We start from the raw sequence: 23,879 nt of genomic DNA on the forward strand, positions 1-23,879 counted from the left end.
CCTGTGAGCGGCACAATCGTCTTTGCGCGAAGAAGCCGCTTCTTCGGCTCCGGCACCCGGCGAGAGCGGCAGCTTCGGGAAGGTGAAGAAGCAAGCTGTACAACACTGGGATTGTGTGCGCACCTTGCCAACTGATAGAAAACAGTACCTTTGCACTCTCCTGACTTTTCCAATCACAGGAACATTCGATTGGAAGCTGTTTTGGACAACTTTTCTTTTCTTCCTGCCAAACACTTGGCAGACATCCGTGCAACTTCTAGAACACGATGGGAGATGTTTTCTGTGCTGGCACAGTTTTTCCTAGCCAGACATAGTGGAAAAGCTTTTTGCCGAGGTGTAGATGAGAAGAGGAGCTAAAGACGAAGGTAGGATGCTCTCCGGAGGTAAGAGCCGCTGCCGGGCGTCTTTCGGCAGAAGCCGCGCTAAGGAGAGCCCTGTGAGCGGCACAATCGTCTTTGCGCGAAGAAGCCGCTTCTTGGGCTCCGGCAGCCGGCGAGAGCGGCAGCTTCGGGAAGGTGAAGAAGCAAGCTGTACAACACTGGGATTGTCTGCGCACCTTGCCAACTGATAGAAAACAGTACCTTTGCACTCTCCTGACTTTTCCAATCACAGGAACATTCGATTGGAAGCTGTTTTGGACAACTTTTCTTTTCTTCCTGCCAAACACTTGGCAGACATCCGTGCAACTTCTAGAACACGATGGGAGATGTTTTCTGTGCTGGCACAGTTTTTCCTAGCCAGACATAGTGGAAAAGCGTTTTGCTAAGATGTAGACGACAAGAGAGGCTAAAGAGTGGATGTTAGCAAATGACACCCATCTTCAAAAAAGGCAATTAAGAGGACTCGCCATAGTACAAACCAGCCAGCCTCTTTTTTATCCCCAGGAAGTTGATGAAGCAGCTCTTCCTGGAAATCCTTGCCAGGCACATGACAGATGACCAAATAATGTAGTTAGCATGATTTTTCAGGGGAATTTCATGCTGAACATCACTTTAAACTCCTCTGATGAATCAACTTGACTGGTAGATGAAGGGAATATTATCTGCCTGGGCTTCAGGGAGGTTTTTGACATACCTCTACATGGCATCACACATACATATGGAAGCAATAGTGCAAAGGGGAGGGAATCAGTGTCTTTTCAGTGATGCTGAGGGAAAAGACAAGAGGCAGTGGGCACACACTGAAATACAGGAGATTGCCTTTGAACATCAGTAAATGTTTCTTTACTGTCAGGGTGACTGAACCACGGCACAGACTGCCCAGAAAGATTGTGGAGCCTGGATCTTTGAAGACATTAAAAGTACACCCAGATAGAATCCTGGGCAAGAGGCTCTAGGTATCCTGGTTTAGGCAGGGGGGTTGGGCCTGGTTAGCCCCACCAACCCCTTCCACTCTCTTTCATTCTGTGCTAGTGAATTCTCTTCAAGATGCATTTCAAAGCGCTGGCATGACAAAGTTCTGTGCAGACAGAGATCCAAATGGACATGGCATCTAAGTTCCTTAAGCAGTGTTCAAGAAGAATGTAAAACTCTGGCACAAGTGTCTCTTCCCTAACTGAATCCCTTTCATGGGAAAATTCCCAGCTCTAGAAAGATCTTCTGATACGCATGCTTAAGACTGACACTGGCTGAGCAAATTTCTCCCTATGTATATCTAAGACCAGTTAGGATCTTCACCCAAAGTGCTGTCAACATAGTCACAGAATGCCTATTGTTAAGAAGTGACAGCTTCCATCAGAATGGCAGCTATTGGTCCACAAAATGGATTAATGGATGGGAATTATCTACGTGGGTTAAAAACAAAAATAAAGAGTTGGTCTTTATTTATCAATTTCATGGCAATATTGATAAGGGAAGAAAAAGATCTAAGTCCTTGACTTTCTGGACTCGAGGAAAGATTTTAAAAATTCCTTGTAAAAATGTATGATCACAATCAGACTATTGAAACCATTTTAGTTGGGAACAAAGTTCCAAAATTGTCTAGATAGTGGCAAAGAAGCCAAGAAAATAGGAAAGAAACAAAAAGAGAGCAAAAGAGTCAGCTTCAGTGTACAAGCTCGTTCTAGAAGTAGTCTGCTGGGAAAAGGAACCCCCAGCTAAATTTCCAATGTATTCCTGCGCTTGATTCAGTAACTGGTCAATGTAAAAACCAATCCTTTTGTACAACTTCTTCCAGCAACAAAAACTCCAACAGGTTGACACTACCATCATGCCTGTTCCAGACATATTTAAAAGAGAAATGATGATTTTCTTGAAAACCTACTTACATAAAAGTTGCAAGATGGTGGAGGGATTCCCACATCCTCCTTCCTCCATCTGGCTTGAAAGTATATTTGATAAAATATGCAACAAAGCACATGATTTATAAGGGAGAGTCAAATGGATGATTTGGGAATCGATCTCTTGTTGATAGTAAATTTCATATCCACTCGGTGTGACCTTTTTAAAACAAAATGTGGAGCTGAGGCATGAATCTGCCACAACAATTGTAAAGCAAACATACACACTCCCCTTCATATGCCCCCCCCTCCACACACACCTAGGCACACACAGAGATCAGCATAGCAGATCATGAACACCTTGGAAAAGACTGAAATGCTAAATGCCTCTCTTGATGGGCAAAAGAGCTGGTGCAGTAATTCAAATGCCTGGTACAAAAATTCTGTTTAATATTTAGCTCCTATTTAAAACACAGCTTTTCATTTCATTCTATTTACAGAATATTTTCATTTCATTTGTTTCTTTAAAATTACTTAGTTCTCACCTGTTGTATGTCTAGGAATATTTTCTTCCAAAAATAGAAAAAAATAGATGATATCTTTTCAGCAGAAAACATTGGTTGATACAATTTTAAACCATCATGATATGGAAGAATTCTTCTGTCCCTCTCGAAGGTGGAAGAAGCATTTGGATCACAGATCATCTACAATGAAATACTTGACATGTTTAAGATGCTTTCAATCAATTTTGATTGTCAATTGCTTATTTGTTGTAAACAGTAATTTTTCAGTGAAGGGAAAGTGTGTGTGGTATATCTACATGATATGTTCAAAGGCAGTTCCTACTAATGGCCAGGCTGAATTCCAGTAAATAATGTCCCGAATGATATTTTGCCGCCTTCTTTGGCACTTCATGAAATCTTACCCCGATGAAGTGCTGAAACACAGAGATTTTCTCTTAGAGAGTGTCTCATGTTGTAACCTATCCCATGGATTTTATGCTGTAATTCTTATCTCTTTTAAAATTTACTATCTTCTGTACAGTTTTCATGAAACTTTCTGTTACAGTAGTGAATAGCACAGATAAATGTCATTTTGTACAACTTTGAATTTACCCCAAGAGCTGAGAGAAAACTTGATCCTATACTTCAATCCGAGTTTCTTCTATAGTCCAACTTTGTTTCTCTACCATCAAGCTTCTCCTTTGTTGCTGCTCCAAGCCCCGTCCAGGGTGACCTTGAATACTTTCAGGGATGGGACACCCACAACTTCTCTGGGCAACCTGTTCCAGTGTTCCAGCACTCCCACAGTAAAAAAGGCCTTCCTTTCATCTAATATGTGTAGGAAATCATAAATCTAGGCATAGAAGCTTGGAGTGCAAATTTGAAATTCTTTGGATTTGAAGCACATTTTATATGAATACTGACTTACAGATGACTAAAAGATGTTGATGGGCATTTGAGCTGACAAGTTTTGAAAAAGTGCACGGAAATTAAAATTGAAACCACTAAAATTAAAAACTCCTTGCCATTTTCTTTTTCCTCTCCTATTCAAAATTGCATATGTCAGATATCAGTGCTTCATGCAAACCTCTCAGATGCTCTCAGAGAAAAAGCTTTTCTTTCAGACTAAGTTGCGGTTGACGTAGAACACTAGCAGGAGTGAAAGATTTTCTGGGCATCGGGGCAGCCCGTTCTCCTTGGATTTGTGTGCAGAATGCATTTTATCCAAACTGGAAAATAGATCCCAGCTCTGTTCTATTCATCATTCTTACTTCATCAGGCCAGAAGATTCTGTGAAAAGTAGCCTGTGGACCTTGAAGACAGCGCATGTGAACCAGATGAGAGGTGATAGAGAAGTTGAGGGAGAGAAGAAAGAGCAAGAGGCTGAAACCAGAAAGTATTTCTCCACGTGATCATGGAAGATTGCAGGAGCCACTTGGTACTATCAAACCAGCCCAACTTGGCACTTGTGCCGCCATGGGTCTGGTCACCATCCTGCCTATCGTAGCTTTTCACGAGCCAGCCGGTCACTCCCAGCCATAGGCCCCCAGACAAAAACCTCGGCCCGTTTCCCTGGAAAACAAAAGTAAGCTGCCCCGCTTCTGGATGGCAGATTGTAGGACGCACTTGTTACTATCAAACCCGCCCGACTTGGCACTGGTGCCACCACTGGTCTGGGAACCATCCTGCGTATCGTGGATTCTAAGGAGCCAGCCGGCCACTCCCAGCCACAGGCCCCCAAACACAAACAACGGCGCTTTTCCCTGGAAAACAAAACTCGCCTGCCAACTTTTTGATGGCAGATTGCAGGAGCCACTTGGTACTATCAAACCAGCCCAACTTGGCACTGCTGCCACCATGGGTCTGGTCACCATCCTGCCTATCGTAGCTTTTCAGGAGCCAGCCGGTCACTCCCACCCATAGGCCCCCAGACAAAAACCTCGGCCCGTTTCCCTGGCAAACAAAAGTAAGCTGCCCCGCTTCTGGATGGCAGATTGCAGGAGCCACTTGGTTGTGTCAAACCAGCCCGACTTGGCACTGGTGCCACCTTGGGTCTGGGAACCATCCTGCGTATCGTGGATTCTAAGCAGCCACCCGGCCACTCTGAGCCACAGGCCCCCAAACAAAAACTACGGCGCTTTTCCCTGGAAAACAAAACTCGCCTGCCAACTTTTTGATGGCAGATTGCAGGAGCCACTTGGTACTATCAAACCAGCCCAACATTGGCACTGGTGCCACCACTGGTCTGGGAACCATCCTGCCTATCGTAGCTTTTCAGGAGCCAGCCGGTCACTCCCAGCCATAGACCCCCAGACACAAACCTCGGCCCGTTTCCCTGGCAAACAAAAGTAAGCTGCCCCGCTTTTGGATGGCAGATTGCAGGAGCCACGTTGCACCATCAAACCAGCCCCACTTGGCACTGGTGCCACCTTGGGTCTGGGAACAAGTTGGGCTGGTTTGATAGTACCAAGTGGCTCCTGCAATCTGCCATCCAGAAGCGGGACAGCTTACTTTTGTTTCCCAGGGAAACGGGCCGAGGTATTTGTCTGGGGGCCTATGGCTGGGAGTGACCGGCTGACTACTGAAAAGCTACGATAGGCAGGATGGTTACCAGACTCATGGTGCCACCAGTGCCAAGTCGGGCTGGTTTGATAATACTAAATAGCTCCTGCAATCTGCCATCCAGACGCGGGGCAGCGGATTTTTGTTTGCTGGAGAAAAGTTCCGTGGTTTTTTTTTTGGGGGTATATGACTGGACGTGGCCGGCTGGCTCCTTAAAAAGCTCTATACACAGGATTGTTCCCTGACCCAAGGTGGCATCAGTGCCAAGTCGGGCTGTTTTCGTAGTACCAAGTGCGTCCTGCAATTTGCCATCCAGAAGCGGGGCAGCCTACTTTTGTTTGCCAGGGAAACGTGCCGAGGTATTTGTCTGGGGGCCTATGGCTGGGAGTGAGCGGCTGGCTCCTGAAAAGCTACGATAGGCAGGATGGTGACCAGACCCATGGTGGCACCAGTGCCAAGTTGGGCTGGTTTGATAGTACCAAGTGGCTCCTGCAATCTGCCATCAAGAAGTTGGCAGGCGAGTTTTGTTTTCCAGGGAAAAGCGCCGTTGTTTTTGTTTAGAGGCCTGTGGCTGGGAGTGGCCGCCTGTCCTCGTAGAATCTACGTTACGCAGCATGGTTCCCAGAGCCAAGGTGGCACCAGGGCCAAGTCGGGCTGGTTTGTAAGTACCAACTGCATCCTGCAATCTGCCATCCAAAAGCGGGGCAGCTTACTTTTGTTTGCCAGGGAAACGGGCCGAGGTTTGTGTCCGGGGGCCTATGGCAGGGAGTGACCGGCTGGCTCCTGAAAAGCTACGATAGGCAGGATGTTTACCAGACCCATGGTGGCACCAGTGCCAAGTTGGGCTGATTTGATAGTACCAAGTGGCTCCTGCAATCTGCCATCCAGAATCGGGGTAACTTACTTTTGTTTTCCAGGGAAACGGGCCGAGGTTTGTGTCTGGGGGTCTATGGCTGGGAGTGACCGGCTGGCTCCTGAAAAGCTACGATAGGCAGGATGGTTCCCAGACCAGTGGTGGCACCAGTGCCAAGTTGGGCTGGTTTGATAGTACCAAGTGGCTCCTGCAATCTGCCATCAAAAAGTTGGCAGGCGAGTTTTGTTTTCCAGGGAAAAGCGCCGTTGTTTGTGTTTGGGGGCCTGTGGCTCAGAGTGGCCGGGTGGCTGCTTAGAATCCACGTTACGCAGGATGGTTCCCAGACCCAAGGTGGCACCAGTGCCAAGTCGGGCTGGTTTGACACAACCAAGTGGCTCCTGCAATCTGCCATCCAGAATCGGGGCAGCTTAATTTTGTTTGCCAGGGAAACGGTCCGAGGTTTGTGTCTGGGGGCCTATGGCTGGGAGTGACCGGCTGGCTCCTGAAATGCTACAATAGGCAGGATGGTTCCCAGACCCATAGTGGCACCAGTGCCAAGTTGGGATGATTTGATAGTACCAAGTGGCTCCTGCAATCTGCCATCAAAATGCTGGCAGGCGAATTTTGTTTTCCAGGGAAAAGCGCCGTTGTTTTTGTTTGGGGGCCTGTGGCAGGGAGTGGCCGGCTGGCTCCTTAGAATCCACGATATGCAGGATTGTTCCCAGACCCAAGGTGGCACCAGTGCCAAGTCGGGCTGGTTTGATGGTGCAAAGTGGCTCCTGCAATCTGCCATCCAGACGCGGGGCAGCGGATTTTTGTTTCCAAGAGAAATGGTCCGTGGTTTGTTTTTGGGGGTATATGGCTGGGCGTGGCCGGCTGGCTCCTTAAAAAGCTCGATATGCAGGATGGTTCCCTGACACAAGGTGGCACCAGTGCCACGTCGGGCGGTTTTCGTAGTACAAAGTGCGTCCTAAAATTTGCCATCCAGAAGAGGGGCAGTTGAGTTTTGTTTGCCAGAGAAAAGGGCCGTGGTTTGTTTTTGGGGCATATGGCTGAGAGTGGCCGGCTGGCCCCTGAAAATCCACGATAGGCAGGATGGTTCCCAGACCAGAGGTGTCACCAGTGCCAAGTCGGGCTGGTTTGATAGTACTAAGTAGCTCCTGCAATCTGCCATGCAGAAGCGGGGCAGCTTACTTTTGTTTGCCAGGGAAACGGGCCGAGGTTTGTGTCTGGGGGCCTATGGCTGGGAGTGACCGGCTGGCTCCTGAAAAGCTACGATAGGCAGGATGGTGACCAGACCCATGGTGGCACCAGTGCCAAGTTGGGCTGGTTTGATAGTACCAAGTGGCTCCTGCAATCTGCCATCAAAAAGTTGGCAGGCGAGTTTTGTTTTCCAGGGAAAAGCGCCGTTGTTTGTGTTTGGGTGCCTGTGGCTGGGAGTGGCCAGCTGGCTCCTTAGAACCCACGATACGCAGCATGGTTCCCAGACCTGAGTTGGCACCAGTGCCAAGTTGGGCTGGTTTGATGGTACCAAGTGGCTCCTGCAATCTGCCATCCAGAAGCAGGGCAGCTTACTTTTGTTTGCCAGGGAAACCGGCCGAAATATTTGTCTGGGGGCCTCTGGCTGGGGGTGGCTGGCTGGCTCCTGGAAAGCTACGATAGGCAGGATGGTGACCAGACCCATGGTGGCACCAGTGCCAAGTTGGGCTGGTTTGATACTACCAAGTGGCTCCTGCAATCTGCCATCAAAAGTTTGGCAGGCGAGTTTTGTTTTCCAGAGAAAAGCACCGTTGTGTGTGTTTTGGGGCCTGTGGCTGGGAGTGGCCAGCTGGCTCCTTAGAATCCACGATACGCAGGATGGTTCCCAGACCCAAGGTGGCATCAGTGCCAAGTCGGGCTGGTTTGATAGTACCAAGTGGTTCCTGCAATCTGCCATCCAGAAGCGGGGCAGCTGAATTTTGTTTGCCAGAGAAAAAGGCTGTTTTTTGTGTTTCGGGGCCTGTGGCTGGCAGTGGCCGGCTGGCTCCTGAAAATCCATGATACGCAGCATGGTTCCCAGACCCAAGGTGGCATCAGTGCCAAGTAGGGCTGGTTTCATAGTACCCAGTGGCTCCTGCAATCTCCCATCCAGAAGCGGGGCAGCTGAGTTTTGTTTGCCTGTGAAACGGGCCGTTGTTTTTAATTGGGGTCTGTGGCCGAGAGTGTTCGGCTGGCTCCTGATAACCCACAATACGCAGGATGGTTCCCAGACCCAAGGTGGCACCAGTGCCAAGTCGAGCTGGTTTGATAGTACCAAGTGGCTCCTGCAATCTGCCATCCAGAAGCGGTGCAGTTGAGTTTTGTTTGCCAGAGAAAAGGGCCGTGGGTTGTGTTTGGGGGCATATGGCTGGGAGTGGCCGGCTGTCTCATTAAAAAGATCGATACGCAGGATGGTTCCCAGACCGAAGAGGGCACCAGTGCCAAGTCGGGCTGTTTTTATAGTACCAAGTGCGTCCTGCAATTTGCCATCCAGAAGAGGGGCAGTTGAGTTTTGTTTGCCAGAGAATAGCGCCGTTGTTTGTGTTTGGGGGCTTGTGGCTCGTAGTGGCCGACTGGCGCCTTAGAATCTGTGTTACGCAGCATGGTTCCCAGACCCAAGGTGGCACCAGTGCCAAGTTGGGCTGGTTTGATAGTACCAAGTGGCTCCTGCAATCTGCCATCCAGAAGCGGGGTAGCTTACTTTTGTTTGCCAGGGAAACGGGCCGAGGTTTGTGACTGGGGACCTATGGCTGGGAGTGACCGGCTGGCTCCTGGAAAGCTACGATAGGCAGGATGGTGACCAGACCCATGGTGGCACCAGTGCCAAGTTGGGCTGGTTTGATAGTACCAAGTGGCTCCTGCAATCTGCCATCAAAAAGTTGGCAGGCGAGTTTTGTTTTCCAGGGAAAAGCGACATTGTTTGTATTTGGGGGCCTGTGGCTGGGAGTGACCGGCTGGCTCCTTTGAACCCACGATACGCAGGATGGTTCCCAGACCCAAGGTGGCACCAGTGCCAAGTTTTGCTGGTTTGATACTACCAAGTGCGTCCTGCAATCTGCCATCCAGAAGCGGGGCAGCTTAATTTTGTTTGCCAGGGAAACGGGCCGTGGGTTTTGTTTGGGGGCATATAGCTGAGAGTGGCCGGCTGGCTCCTGAAAATCCACGCTAGGCAGCATGGTTCCCAGATGCAATGTGGCACCAGTGCCAAGTCGGGCTGGTTTGATGGTGCAAAGTGGCTCCTGCAATCTGCCATCCAGAAGCGAGGCAGCTGATTTTTGTTTGCCAGAGGAAAATTCCGTGGATTGTTTTTGGGGGCATATTGCTGGGAGTGGCCGGCTGGCTCCTTAAAATGCTCGATACGCATGATGGTACCCAGGCCCAAGGTGTCACCACTACCAAGTCGGCCTGCGGTTTTAGTATCAAGTTCATCCTGCAATTTGCCATCCAGAAGAGGGGCAGTTGAGTTTTGTTTGCCAGAGAAACGGGCCGAGGTTTCTGTTTGGGGACATATGGCTGAGAGTGGCCGGCTGGCCCCTGAATATCCACGATACAGAGCATGGTTCCCAGATCCAAGGTGGCACCAGTGCCAAGTCGGGCTGGTTTGATAGTACCAAGTGTCTCCTGCAATCTGCCATCCAGAAGCAGGGCAGCTTACTTTTGTTTGCCAGAGAAATAGGCCTAGGTTTTTGTTTGGGGGCCTGTGGCTAGGAGTGGCCGGCTGGCTCCTTAGAATCCACGATACGCAGGATGGTTCCCAGACCCAAGGTGGCACCAGTGCCAAGTCGGGCTGGTTTGATTACACCAAGTGCCTCCTGCAATCTCCCATCCAGAAGCGGGGCAGCTGAGTTTTGTTTGCCTGTGAAACGGGCCGTTGTTTTTAATTGGGGTCTGTGGCCGAGAGTGTTCGGCTGGCTCCTGACAACCCACAATACGCAGGATGGTTCCCAGACCCAAGGTGGCACCAGTGCCAAGTCGGGCTGGTTTGATAGTACCAAGTGGCTCCTGCAATCTGCCATCCAGAAGCGGTGCAGTTGAGTTTTGTTTGCCAGAGAAAAGGGCCGTGGGTTGTGTTTGGGGGCATATGGCTGGGAGTGGCCGGCTGTCTCATTAAAAAGATCGATACGCAGGATGGTTCCCAGACCCAAGGGGGCACCAGTGCCAAGTCGGGCTGTTTTTATAGTACCAAGTGCGTCCTGCAATTTGCCATCCAGAAGAGGGGCAGTTGAGTTTTGTTTGCCAGAGAATAGCACCGTTGTTTGTGTTTGGGGGCTTGTGGCTCGTAGTGGCCGACTGGCGCCTTAGAATCTGTGTTACGCAGCATGGTTCCCAGACCCAAGGTGGCACCAGTTCCAAGTTGGGCTGGTTTGATAGTACCAAGTGGCTCCTGCAATCTGCCATCCAGAAGCGGGGTAGCTTACTTTTGTTTGCCAGGGAAACGGGCCGAGGTTTGTGACTGGGGACCTATGGCTGGGAGTGACCGGCTGGCTCCTGGAAAGCTACAATAGGCAGGATGGTTACCAGACCCATGGTGGCACCAGTGCCAAGTTGGGCTGGTTTGATAGTACCAAGTGGCTCCTGCAATCTGCCATCAAAAAGTTGGCAGGCGAGTTTTGTTTTCCAGGGAAAAGCGACATTGTTTGTATTTGGGGGCCTGTGGCTGGGAGTGACCGGCTGGCTCCTTTGAACCCACGATACGCAGGATGGTTCCCAGACCCAAGGTGGCACCAGTGCCAAGTTTTGCTGGTTTGATACTACCAAGTGCGTCCTGCAATCTGCCATCCAGAAGCGGGGCAGCTTAATTTTGTTTGCCAGGGAAACGGGCCGTGGGTTTTGTTTGGGGGCATATAGCTGAGAGTGGCCGGCTGGCTCCTGAAAATCCACGCTAGGCAGCATGGTTCCCAGATGCAATGTGGCACCAGTGCCAAGTCGGGCTGGTTTGATGGTGCAAAGTGGCTCCTGCAATCTGCCATCCAGAAGCGAGGCAGCTGATTTTTGTTTGCCAGAGGAAAATTCCGTGGATTGTTTTTGGGGGCATATTGCTGGGAGTGGCCGGCTGGCTCCTTAAAATGCTCGATACGCATGATGGTTCCCAGGCCCAAGGTGTCACCACTACCAAGTCGGCCTGCGGTTTTAGTATCAAGTTCATCCTGCAATTTGCCATCCAGAAGAGGGGCAGTTGAGTTTTGTTTGCCAGAGAAACGGGCCGAGGTTTCTGTTTGGGGACATATGGCTGAGAGTGGCCGGCTGGCCCCTGAATATCCACGATACAGAGCATGGTTCCCAGATCCAAGGTGGCACCAGTGCCAAGTCGGGCTGGTTTGATAGTACCAAGTGTCTCCTGCAATCTGCCATCCAGAAGCAGGGCAGCTTACTTTTGTTTGCCAGAGAAATAGGCCTAGGTTTTTGTTTGGGGGCCTGTGGCTAGGAGTGGCCGGCTGGCTCCTTAGAATCCACGATACGCAGGATGGTTCCCAGACCCAAGGTGGCACCAGTGCCAAGTCGGGCTGGTTTGATAGTACCAAGTGGCTCCTGCAAACTCCATCAAAAAGTTGGCAGGCGTGTTTTGTTTTCCAGGGAACAGCGCCGTTGATTTTGTTTGGGGGCCTGTGGCTGGGAGTGGCCGGCTGGCTCCTTAGAATCCACGATACGCAGGATGGTTCCCAGACCCAAGGTGGCACCAGTGCCAAGTCGGGCTGGTTTGATTACACCAAGTGGCTCCTGCAATCTGCCATCCAGAAGTGAGGCAGCTAAGTTTTGTTTGCGAGAAAAAAGGGCCGTGGTTTTTGTTGGGGGCCTGTGGCTGGGAGTAGCCGGCTGGCTCCTTAAAATCCACGATAGGCAGGATGGTTCCCAGACCCAAGGTGGCACCAGTGCCAAGTCGGGCTGGTTTGATAGTACCAAGTGGCTCCTGCAATCTGCCATCCAGAAGCGGGGCAGCTGAGTTTTGTTTGCCAGAGAAAAAGGCTGTGGTTTGTGTTTGGGGGCCTGTGGCTGGCAGTGGCCGGCTGGCTCCTGAAAATCCACGATACGCAGCATGGTTCCCAGACCCAAGGTGGCACCAGTGCCAAGTGGGGCTCGTTTGACAGTGTCAAGTGCCTCCTGCAATCTCCCATCCAGAAGCGGGGCAGCTGAGTTTTTTTTGCCAGGGAAACGGACCTTTGTTTTTGATTGGGCTCTGTGGCCGAGAGTGGTTGGCTGTCTCCTGACAATCCACAATACGCAGGATGGTTCCCAGACCCAAGGTGGCACCAGTGCCAAGTCGGGCTGGTTTGATAGTACCAAGTGTCTCCTGCAATCTGCCATCCAGAAGCGGGGCAGCTGAGTTTTGTTTGCCAGAGAAAAGGGCCGTGGGTTGTGTTTGGGGGATATGGCTGGGAGTGGCCACCTGGCTCCTTAAAATGCACGATACGCCGCATGGTAACCAGACGCAAGGTGGCACCAGTGCCAAGTCAGGCTGTTTTTGTAGTACCCAGTGGCTCCTGCAATTTGCCATCCAGAAGCGGGGCAGTTGAATTTTGTTTGCTAGAGAAAAGGGCTGTGGTTTGTGTTTGGGGGCCTATGGCTGAGAGTGGCCGGCTGGCCCCTGAAAATCAACGATAGGCAGGATGGTTCCCAGATCCAAGGTGGCACCAGTGCCAAGTAAGGCTGGTTGTATGGTTCAAAGTAACTCCTGCAATCTGCCATCCAGAAGCGGGACAGCTGAGTTTTTTTTGCCAGAGAAAAGGTCCATGGTTTCTTTTTGGGGCATACGGCTGGGAATTGCCGGCTGGCTCCTTAAAATGCTCGATACGCAGGATGGTTCCCAGAGCCAAGGTGGCACCACTGCCAAGTCGGGCTCTTTTTGTAGTACCAAGTGCGTCCTGCAATTTGCCATCCAGAAGAGGGGCAGTTGAGTTTTGTTTGCCAGAGAAAAGGGCCGTTGTTTGTGTTTGGGGGCCTGTGGCTGGGAGTGTTCGGCTGGTTCCTGAATATGTACGATACGCAGGATTGTTCCCAGATCCAAGGTGGCAGCAGTGCCATGTTGTGCTGGTGTGATAGTCCCAAGTGGCTCCTGCAATCTGCCATCCAGAAGTGGGGCAGCTGATTTTTGTTTGCCAGAGAAAAGGTCCGTGGTTTGTTTTTGGGGGCATATGGCTGAGAGTGGCCGGCTGGCCCCTGAAAATCCACGATACACAGGATGGTTCCCAGATCCAAGGTGGCACCTGTGCCAAGTCGGGCTGATTTGATAGTACTAAGTAGCTCCTGCAATCTGCCATGCAGAAGCGGGGCAGCTTACTTTTGTTTGCCAGGGAAACGGGCCGAGGTTTGTGTTTGGGGGCCTATGGCTGAGAGTGACCGGCTGGCTCCTGAAAAGCTACAATAGGCCGGATGGTGACCAGACCCATGGTGGCACCAGTGCCAAGTTGGGCTGGTTTGATAGTACCAAGTGGTTCCTGCAATCTGCCATCCAGAAGAGGGGCAGTTGAGTTTTGTTTGCCAGAGAAAAGGGCCTTGGTTTGTGTTTGGGGGCATATGGCTGGGTGTGGCCAGCTGGCTCCTTAAAATGCACGATATGCAACATGGCTCCCAGACCCAAGGTGGCACAAGTGCCAAGTTGGGCTGGTTTGATAGTACCAAGTGGCTCCTGCAATCTTCCATGATCACGTGGAGAAATACTTTCTGGTTTCAGCCTCATGCTCTTTCTTCTCTCCCTCAACTTCTCTATCACCTCTCATCTGGTTCACATGCGCTGTCTTCAAGGTCCACAGGCTACTTTTCACAGAATCTTCTGGCCTGATGAAGTAAGGATGATGAATAGAACAGAGCTGGGATCTATTTTCCAGTTTGGATAAAATGCATTCTGCACACAAATCCAAGGAGAACGGGCTGCCCCGATGCCCAGAAAATCTTTCACTCCTGCTAGTGTTCTACGTCAACCGCAACTTAGTCTGAAAGAAAAGCTTTTTCTCTGAGAGCATCTGAGAGGTTTGCATGAAGCACTGATATCTGACATATGCAATTTTGAATAGGAGAGGAAAAAGAAAATGGCAAGGAGTTTTTAATTTTAGTGGTTTCAATTTTAATTTCCGTGCACTTTTTCAAAACTTGTCAGCTCAAATGCCCATCAACATCTTTTAGTCATCTGTAAGTCAGTATTCATATAAAATGTGCTTCAAATCCAAAGAATTTCAAATTTGCACTCCAAGCTTCTATGCCTAGATTTATGATTTCCTACACATATTAGATGAAAGGAAGGCCTTTTTTACTGTGGGAGTGCTGGAACACTGGAACAGGTTGCCCAGAGAAGTTGTGGGTGTCCCATCCCTGAAAGTATTCAAGGTCACCCTGGACGGGGCTTGGAGCAGCAACAAAGGAGAAGCTTGATGGTAGAGAAACAAAGTTGGACTATAGAAGAAACTCGGATTGAAGTATAGGATCAAGTTTTCTCTCAGCTCTTGGGGTAAATTCAAAGTTGTACAAAATGACATTTATCTGTGCTATTCACTACTGTAACAGAAAGTTTCATGAAAACTGTACAGAAGATAGTAAATTTTAAAAGAGATAAGAATTACAGCATAAAATCCATGGGATAGGTTACAACATGAGACACTCTCTAAGAGAAAATCTCTGTGTTTCAGCACTTCATCGGGGTAAGATTTCATGAAGTGCCAAAGAAGGCGGCAAAATATCATTCGGGACATTATTTACTGGAATTCAGCCTGGCCATTAGTAGGAACTGCCTTTGAACATATCATGTAGATATACCACACACACTTTCCCTTCACTGAAAAATTACTGTTTACAACAAATAAGCAATTGACAATCAAAATTGATTGAAAGCATCTTAAACATGTCAAGTATTTCATTGTAGATGATCTGTGATCCAAATGCTTCTTCCACCTTCGAGAGGGACAGAAGAATTCTTCCATATCATGATGGTTTAAAATTGTATCAACCAATGTTTTCTGCTGAAAAGATATCATCTATTTTTTTCTATTTTTGGAAGAAAATATTCCTAGACATACAACAGGTGAGAACTAAGTAATTTTAAAGAAACAAATGAAATGAAAATATTCTGTAAATAGAATGAAATGAAAAGCTGTGTTTTAAATAGGAGCTAAATATTAAACAGAATTTTTGTACCAGGCATTTGAATTACTGCACCAGCTCTTTTGCCCATCAAGAGAGGCATTTAGCATTTCAGTCTTTTCCAAGGTGTTCATGATCTGCTATGCTGATCTCTGTGTGTGCCTAGGTGTGTGTGGAGGGGGGGGCATATGAAGGGGAGTGTGTATGTTTGCTTTACAATTGTTGTGGCAGATTCATGCCTCAGCTCCACATTTTGTTTTAAAAAGGTCACACCGAGTGGATATGAAGTTTACTATCAACAAGAGATCGATTCCCAAATCATCCATTTGACTCTCCCTTATAAATCATGTGCTTTGTTGCATATTTTATCAAATATACTTTCAAGCCAGATGGAGGAAGGAGGATGTGGGAATCCCTCCACCATCTTGCAACTTTTATGTAAGTAGGTTTTCAAGAAAATCATCATTTCTCTTTTAAATATGTCTGGAACAGGCATGATGGTAGTGTCAACCTGTTGGAGTTTTTGTTGCTGGAAGAAGTTGTACAAAAGGATTGGTTTTTACATTGACCAGTTACTGAATCAAGCGCAGGAATACATTGGAAATTTAGCTGGGGGTTCCTTTTCCCAGCAGACTACTTCTAGAACGAGCTTGTACACTGAAGCTGACTCTTTTGCTCTCTTTTTGTTTCTTTCCTATTTTCTTGGCTTCTTTGCCACTATCTAGACAATTTTGGAACTTTGTTCCCAACTAAAATGGTTTCAATAGTCTGATTGTGATCATACATTTTTACAAGGAATTTTTAAAATCTTTCCTCGAGTCCAGAAAGTCAAGGACTTAGATCTTTTTCTTCCCTTATCAATATTGCCATGAAATTGATAAATAAAGACCAACTCTTTATTTTTGTTTTTAACCCACGTAGATAATTCCCATCCATTAATCCATTTTGTGGACCAATAGCTGCCATTCTGATGGAAGCTGTCACTTCTTAACAATAGGCATTCTGTGACTATGTTGACAGCACTTTGGGTGAAGATCCTAACTGGTCTTAGATATACATAGGGAGAAATTTGCTCAGCCAGTGTCAGTCTTAAGCATGCGTATCAGAAGATCTTTCTAGAGCTGGGAATTTTCCCATGAAAGGGATTCAGTTAGGGAAGAGACACTTGTGCCAGAGTTTTACATTCTTCTTGAACACTGCTTAAGGAACTTAGATGCCATGTCCATTTGGATCTCTGTCTGCACAGAACTTTGTCATGCCAGTGCTTTGAAATGCATCTTGAAGAGAATTCACTAGCACAGAATGAAAGAGAGTGGAAGGGGTTGGTGGGGCTAACCAGGCCCAACCCCCCTGCCTAAACCAGGATACCTAGAGCCTCTTGCCCAGGATTCTATCTGGGTGTACTTTTAATGTCTTCAAAGATCCAGGCTCCACAATCTTTCTGGGCAGTCTGTGCCGTGGTTCAGTCACCCTGACAGTAAAGAAACATTTACTGATGTTCAAAGGCAATCTCCTGTATTTCAGTGTGTGCCCACTGCCTCTTGTCTTTTCCCTCAGCATCACTGAAAAGACACTGATTCCCTCCCCTTTGCACTATTGCTTCCATATGTATGTGTGATGCCATGTAGAGGTATGTCAAAAACCTCCCTGAAGCCCAGGCAGATAATATTCCCTTCATCTACCAGTCAAGTTGATTCATCAGAGGAGTTTAAAGTGATGTTCAGCATGAAATTCCCCTGAAAAATCATGCTAACTACATTATTTGGTCATCTGTCATGTGCCTGGCAAGGATTTCCAGGAAGAGCTGCTTCATCAACTTCCTGGGGATAAAAAAGAGGCTGGCTGGTTTGTACTATGGCGAGTCCTCTTAATTGCCTTTTTTGAAGATGGGTGTCATTTGCTAACATCCACTCTTTAGCCTCTCTTGTCGTCTACATCTTAGCAAAACGCTTTTCCACTATGTCTGGCTAGGAAAAACTGTGCCAGCACAGAAAACATCTCCCATCGTGTTCTAGAAGTTGCACGGATGTCTGCCAAGTGTTTGGCAGGAAGAAAAGAAAAGTTGTCCAAAACAGCTTCCAATCGAATGTTCCTGTGATTGGAAAAGTCAGGAGAGTGCAAAGGTACTGTTTTCTATCAGTTGGCAAGGTGCGCACACAATCCCAGTGTTGTACAGCTTGCTTCTTCACCTTCCCGAAGCTGCCGCTCTCGCCGGCTGCCGGAGCCCAAGAAGCGGCTTCTTCGCGCAAAGACGATTGTGCCGCTCACAGGGCTCTCCTTAGCGCGGCTTCTGCCGAAAGACGCCCGGCAGCGGCTCTTACCTCCGGAGAGCATCCTACCTTCGTCTTTAGCTCCTCTTCTCATCTACACCTCGGCAAAAAGCTTCTCCACTATGTCTGGCTAGGAAAAACTGTGCCAGCACAGAAAACATCTCCCATCGTGTTCTAGAAGTTGCACGGATGTCTGCCAAGTGTTTGGCAGGAAGAAAAGAAAAGTTGTCCAAAACAGCTTCCAATCGAATGTTCCTGTGATTGGAAAAGTCAGGAGAGTGCAAAGGTACTGTTTTCTATCAGTTGGCAAGGTGCGCACACAATCCCAGTGTTGTACAGCTTGCTTCTTCACCTTCCCGAAGCTGCCGCTCTCGCCGGCTGCCGGAGCCCAAGAAGCGGCTTCTTCGCGCAAAGACGATTGTGCCGCTCACAGTGCTCTCCTTAGCGCGGCTTCTGCCGAAAGACGCCCGGCAGCGGCTCTTACCTCCGGAGAGCATCCTACCTTCGTCTTTCGCGTCTTTTGTAGTCTACATCTTAGCAAAACGCTTTTCCACTATGTCTGGCTAGGAAAAACTGTGCCAGCACAGAAAACATCTCCCATCGTGTTCTAGAAGTTGCACGGATGTCTGCCAAGTGTTTGGCAGGAAGAAAAGAAAAGTTGTCCAAAACAGCTTCCAATCGAATGTTCCTGTGATTGGAAAAGTCAGGAGAGTGCAAAGGTACTGTTTTCTATCAGTTGGCAAGGTGCGCACACAATCCCAGTGTTGTACAGCTTGCTTCTTCACCTTCCCGAAGCTGCCGCTCTCGCCGGCTGCCGGAGCCCAAGAAGCGGCTTCTTCGCGCAAAGACGATTGTGCCGCTCACAGTGCTCTCCTTAGCGCGGCTTCTGCCGAAAGACGCCCGGCAGCGGCTCTTACCTCCGGAGAGCATCCTACCTTCGTCTTTCGCGTCTTTTGTAGTCTACATCTTAGCAAAACGCTTTTCCACTATGTCTGGCTAGGAAAAACTGTGCCAGCACAGAAAACATCTCCCATCGTGTTCTAGAAGTTGCACGGATGTCTGCCAAGTGTTTGGCAGGAAGAAAAGAAAAGTTGTCCAAAACAGCTTCCAATCGAATGTTCCTGTGATTGGAAAAGTCAGGAGAGTGCAAAGGTACTGTTTTCTATCAGTTGGCAAGGTGCGCACACAATCCCAGTGTTGTACAGCTTGCTTCTTCACCTTCCCGAAGCTGCCGCTCTCGCCGGCTGCCGGAGCCCAAGAAGCGGCTTCTTCGCGCAAAGACGATTGTGCCGCTCACAGTGCTCTCCTTAGCGCGGCTTCTGCCGAAAGACGCCCGGCAGCGGCTCTTACCTCCGGAGAGCATCCTACCTTCGTCTTTCGCGTCTTTTGTAGTCTACATCTTAGCAAAACGCTTTTCCACTATGTCTGGCTAGGAAAAACTGTGCCAGCACAGAAAACATCTCCCATCGTGTTCTAGAAGTTGCACGGATGTCTGCCAAGTGTTTGGCAGGAAGAAAAGAAAAGTTGTCCAAAACAGCTTCCAATCGAATGTTCCTGTGATTGGAAAAGTCAGGAGAGTGCAAAGGTACTGTTTTCTATCAGTTGGCAAGGTGCGCACACAATCCCAGTGTTGTACAGCTTGCTTCTTCACCTTCCCGAAGCTGCCGCTCTCGCCGGCTGCCGGAGCCCAAGAAGCGGCTTCTTCGCGCAAAGACGATTGTGCCGCTCACAGTGCTCTCCTTAGCGCGGCTTCTGCCGAAAGACGCCCGGCAGCGGCTCTTACCTCCGGAGAGCATCCTACCTTCGTCTTTCGCGTCTTTTGTAGTCTACATCTTAGCAAAACGCTTTTCCACTATGTCTGGCTAGGAAAAACTGTGCCAGCACAGAAAACATCTCCCATCGTGTTCTAGAAGTTGCACGGATGTCTGCCAAGTGTTTGGCAGGAAGAAAAGAAAAGTTGTCCAAAACAGCTTCCAATCGAATGTTCCTGTGATTGGAAAAGTCAGGAGAGTGCAAAGGTACTGTTTTCTATCAGTTGGCAAGGTGCGCACACAATCCCAGTGTTGTACAGCTTGCTTCTTCACCTTCCCGAAGCTGCCGCTCTCGCCGGCTGCCGGAGCCCAAGAAGCGGCTTCTTCGCGCAAAGACGATTGTGCCGCTCACAGGGCTCTCCTTAGCGCGGCTTCTGCCGAAAGACGCCCGGCAGCGGCTCTTACCTCCGGAGAGCATCCTACCTTCGTCTTTCGCGTCTTTTGTAGTCTACATCTTAGCAAAACGCTTTTCCACTATGTCTGGCTAGGAAAAACTGTGCCAGCACAGAAAACATCTCCCATCGTGTTCTAGAAGTTGCACGGATGTCTGCCAAGTGTTTGGCAGGAAGAAAAGAAAAGTTGTCCAAAACAGCTTCCAATCGAATGTTCCTGTGATTGGAAAAGTCAGGAGAGTGCAAAGGTACTGTTTTCTATCAGTTGGCAAGGTGCGCACACAATCCCAGTGTTGTACAGCTTGCTTCTTCACCTTCCCGAAGCTGCCGCTCTCGCCGGCTGCCGGAGCCCAAGAAGCGGCTTCTTCGCGCAAAGACGATTGTGCCGCTCACAGTGCTCTCCTTAGCGCGGCTTCTGCCGAAAGACGCCCGGCAGCGGCTCTTACCTCCGGAGAGCATCCTACCTTCGTCTTTCGCGTCTTTTGTAGTCTACATCTTAGCAAAACGCTTTTCCACTATGTCTGGCTAGGAAAAACTGTGCCAGCACAGAAAACATCTCCCATCGTGTTCTAGAAGTTGCACGGATGTCTGCCAAGTGTTTGGCAGGAAGAAAAGAAAAGTTGTCCAAAACAGCTTCCAATCGAATGTTCCTGTGATTGGAAAAGTCAGGAGAGTGCAAAGGTACTGTTTTCTATCAGTTGGCAAGGTGCGCACACAATCCCAGTGTTGTACAGCTTGCTTCTTCACCTTCCCGAAGCTGCCGCTCTCGCCGGCTGCCGGAGCCCAAGAAGCGGCTTCTTCGCGCAAAGACGATTGTGCCGCTCACAGTGCTCTCCTTAGCGCGGCTTCTGCCGAAAGACGCCCGGCAGCGGCTCTTACCTCCGGAGAGCATCCTACCTTCGTCTTTCGCGTCTTTTGTAGTCTACATCTTAGCAAAACGCTTTTCCACTATGTCTGGCTAGGAAAAACTGTGCCAGCACAGAAAACATCTCCCATCGTGTTCTAGAAGTTGCACGGATGTCTGCCAAGTGTTTGGCAGGAAGAAAAGAAAAGTTGTCCAAAACAGCTTCCAATCGAATGTTCCTGTGATTGGAAAAGTCAGGAGAGTGCAAAGGTACTGTTTTCTATCAGTTGGCAAGGTGCGCACACAATCCCAGTGTTGTACAGCTTGCTTCTTCACCTTCCCGAAGCTGCCGCTCTCGCCGGCTGCCGGAGCCCAAGAAGCGGCTTCTTCGCGCAAAGACGATTGTGCCGCTCACAGGGCTCTCCTTAGCGCGGCTTCTGCCGAAAGACGCCCGGCAGCGGCTCTTACCTCCGGAGAGCATCCTACCTTCGTCTTTCGCGTCTTTTGTAGTCTACATCTTAGCAAAACGCTTTTCCACTATGTCTGGCTAGGAAAAACTGTGCCAGCACAGAAAACATCTCCCATCGTGTTCTAGAAGTTGCACGGATGTCTGCCAAGTGTTTGGCAGGAAGAAAAGAAAAGTTGTCCAAAACAGCTTCCAATCGAATGTTCCTGTGATTGGAAAAGTCAGGAGAGTGCAAAGGTACTGTTTTCTATCAGTTGGCAAGGTGCGCACACAATCCCAGTGTTGTACAGCTTGCTTCTTCACCTTCCCGAAGCTGCCGCTCTCGCCGGCTGCCGGAGCCCAAGAAGCGGCTTCTTCGCGCAAAGACGATTGTGCCGCTCACAGTGCTCTCCTTAGCGCGGCTTCTGCCGAAAGACGCCCGGCAGCGGCTCTTACCTCCGGAGAGCATCCTACCTTCGTCTTTCGCGTCTTTTGTAGTCTACATCTTAGCAAAACGCTTTTCCACTATGTCTGGCTAGGAAAAACTGTGCCAGCACAGAAAACATCTCCCATCGTGTTCTAGAAGTTGCACGGATGTCTGCCAAGTGTTTGGCAGGAAGAAAAGAAAAGTTGTCCAAAACAGCTTCCAATCGAATGTTCCTGTGATTGGAAAAGTCAGGAGAGTGCAAAGGTACTGTTTTCTATCAGTTGGCAAGGTGCGCACACAATCCCAGTGTTGTACAGCTTGCTTCTTCACCTTCCCGAAGCTGCCGCTCTCGCCGGCTGCCGGAGCCCAAGAAGCGGCTTCTTCGCGCAAAGACGATTGTGCCGCTCACAGGGCTCTCCTTAGCGCGGCTTCTGCCGAAAGACGCCCGGCAGCGGCTCTTACCTCCGGAGAGCATCCTACCTTCGTCTTTCGCGTCTTTTGTAGTCTACATCTTAGCAAAACGCTTTTCCACTATGTCTGGCTAGGAAAAACTGTGCCAGCACAGAAAACATCTCCCATCGTGTTCTAGAAGTTGCACGGATGTCTGCCAAGTGTTTGGCAGGAAGAAAAGAAAAGTTGTCCAAAACAGCTTCCAATCGAATGTTCCTGTGATTGGAAAAGTCAGGAGAGTGCAAAGGTACTGTTTTCTATCAGTTGGCAAGGTGCGCACACAATCCCAGTGTTGTACAGCTTGCTTCTTCACCTTCCCGAAGCTGCCGCTCTCGCCGGCTGCCGGAGCCCAAGAAGCGGCTTCTTCGCGCAAAGACGATTGTGCCGCTCACAGTGCTCTCCTTAGCGCGGCTTCTGCCGAAAGACGCCCGGCAGCGGCTCTTACCTCCTGAGAGTGGCAGCTTCGGGAAGGTGAAGAAGCAAGCTGTACAACACTGGCATTGTGTGCGCACCTTGCCAACTGATAGAAAACAGTACCTTTGCACTCTCCTGACTTTTCCAATCACAGGAACATTCGATTGGAAGCTGTTTTGGACAACTTTTCTTTTCTTCCTCCCAAACACTTGGCAGACATCCGTGCAACTTCTAGAAAACGATGGGAGATGTTTTCTGTGCTGGCACGGGTTTTCCTAGCCAGACATAGTGGAAAAGCGTTTTGCTAAGATGTAGACTACAAAAGACGCGAAAGACGAAGGTAGGATGCTCTCCGGAGGTAAGAGCCGCTGCCGGGCGTCTTTCGGCAGAAGCCGCGCTAAGGAGAGCACTGTGAGCGGCACAATCGTCTTTGCGCGAAGAAGCCGCTTCTTGGGCTCCGGCAGCCGGCGAGAGCGGCAGCTTCGGGAAGGTGAAGAAGCAAGCTGTACAACACTGGGATTGTGTGCGCACCTTGCCAACTGATAGAAAACAGTACCTTTGCACTCTCCTGACTTTTCCAAACACAGGAACATTCGATTGGAAGCTGTTTTGGACAACTTTTCTTTTCTTCCTGCCAAACACTTGGCAGACATCCGTGCAACTTCTAGAACACGGTGGGAGATGTTTTCTGTGCTGGCACAGTTTTTCCTAGCCAGACATAGTGGAAAAGCGTTTTGCTAAGATGTAGACTACAAAAGACGCGAAAGACGAAGGTAGGATGCTCTCCGGAGGTAAGAGCCGCTGCCGGGCGTCTTTCGGCAGAAGCCGCGCTAAGGAGAGCACTGTGAGCGGCACAATCGTCTTTGCGCGAAGAAGCCGCTTCTTGGGCTCCGGCAGCCGGCGAGAGCGGCAGCTTCGGGAAGGTGAAGAAGCAAGCTGTACAACACTGGGATTGTGTGCGCACCTTGCCAACTGATAGAAAACAGTACCTTTGCACTCTCCTGACTTTTCCAATCACAGGAACATTCGATTGGAAGCTGTTTTGGACAACTTTTCTTTTCTTCCTGCCAAACACTTGGCAGACATCCGTGCAACTTCTAGAACACGATGGGAGATGTTTTCTGTGCTGGCACAGTTTTTCCTAGCCAGACATAGTGGAAAAGCGTTTTGCTAAGATGTAGACTACAAAAGACGCGAAAGACGAAGGTAGGATGCTCTCCGGAGGTAAGAGCCGCTGCCGGGCGTCTTTCGGCAGAAGCCGCGCTAAGGAGAGCACTGTGAGCGGCACAATCGTCTTTGCGCGAAGAAGCCGCTTCTTGGGCTCCGGCAGCCGGCGAGAGCGGCAGCTTCGGGAAGGTGAAGAAGCAAGCTGTACAACACTGGGATTGTGTGCGCACCTTGCCAACTGATAGAAAACAGTACCTTTGCACTCTCCTGACTTTTCCAATCACAGGAACATTCGATTGGAAGCTGTTTTGGACAACTTTTCTTTTCTTCCTGCCAAACACTTGGCAGACATCCGTGCAACTTCTAGAACACGATGGGAAATGTTTTCTGTGCTGGCACAGTTTTTCCTAGCCAGACATAGTGGAAAAGCGTTTTG

Source organism: Melospiza melodia, chromosome 1 (assembly GCF_035770615.1).
Source record: "Melospiza melodia melodia isolate bMelMel2 chromosome 1, bMelMel2.pri, whole genome shotgun sequence".
NCBI lineage: Eukaryota > Metazoa > Chordata > Aves > Passeriformes > Passerellidae > Melospiza > Melospiza melodia.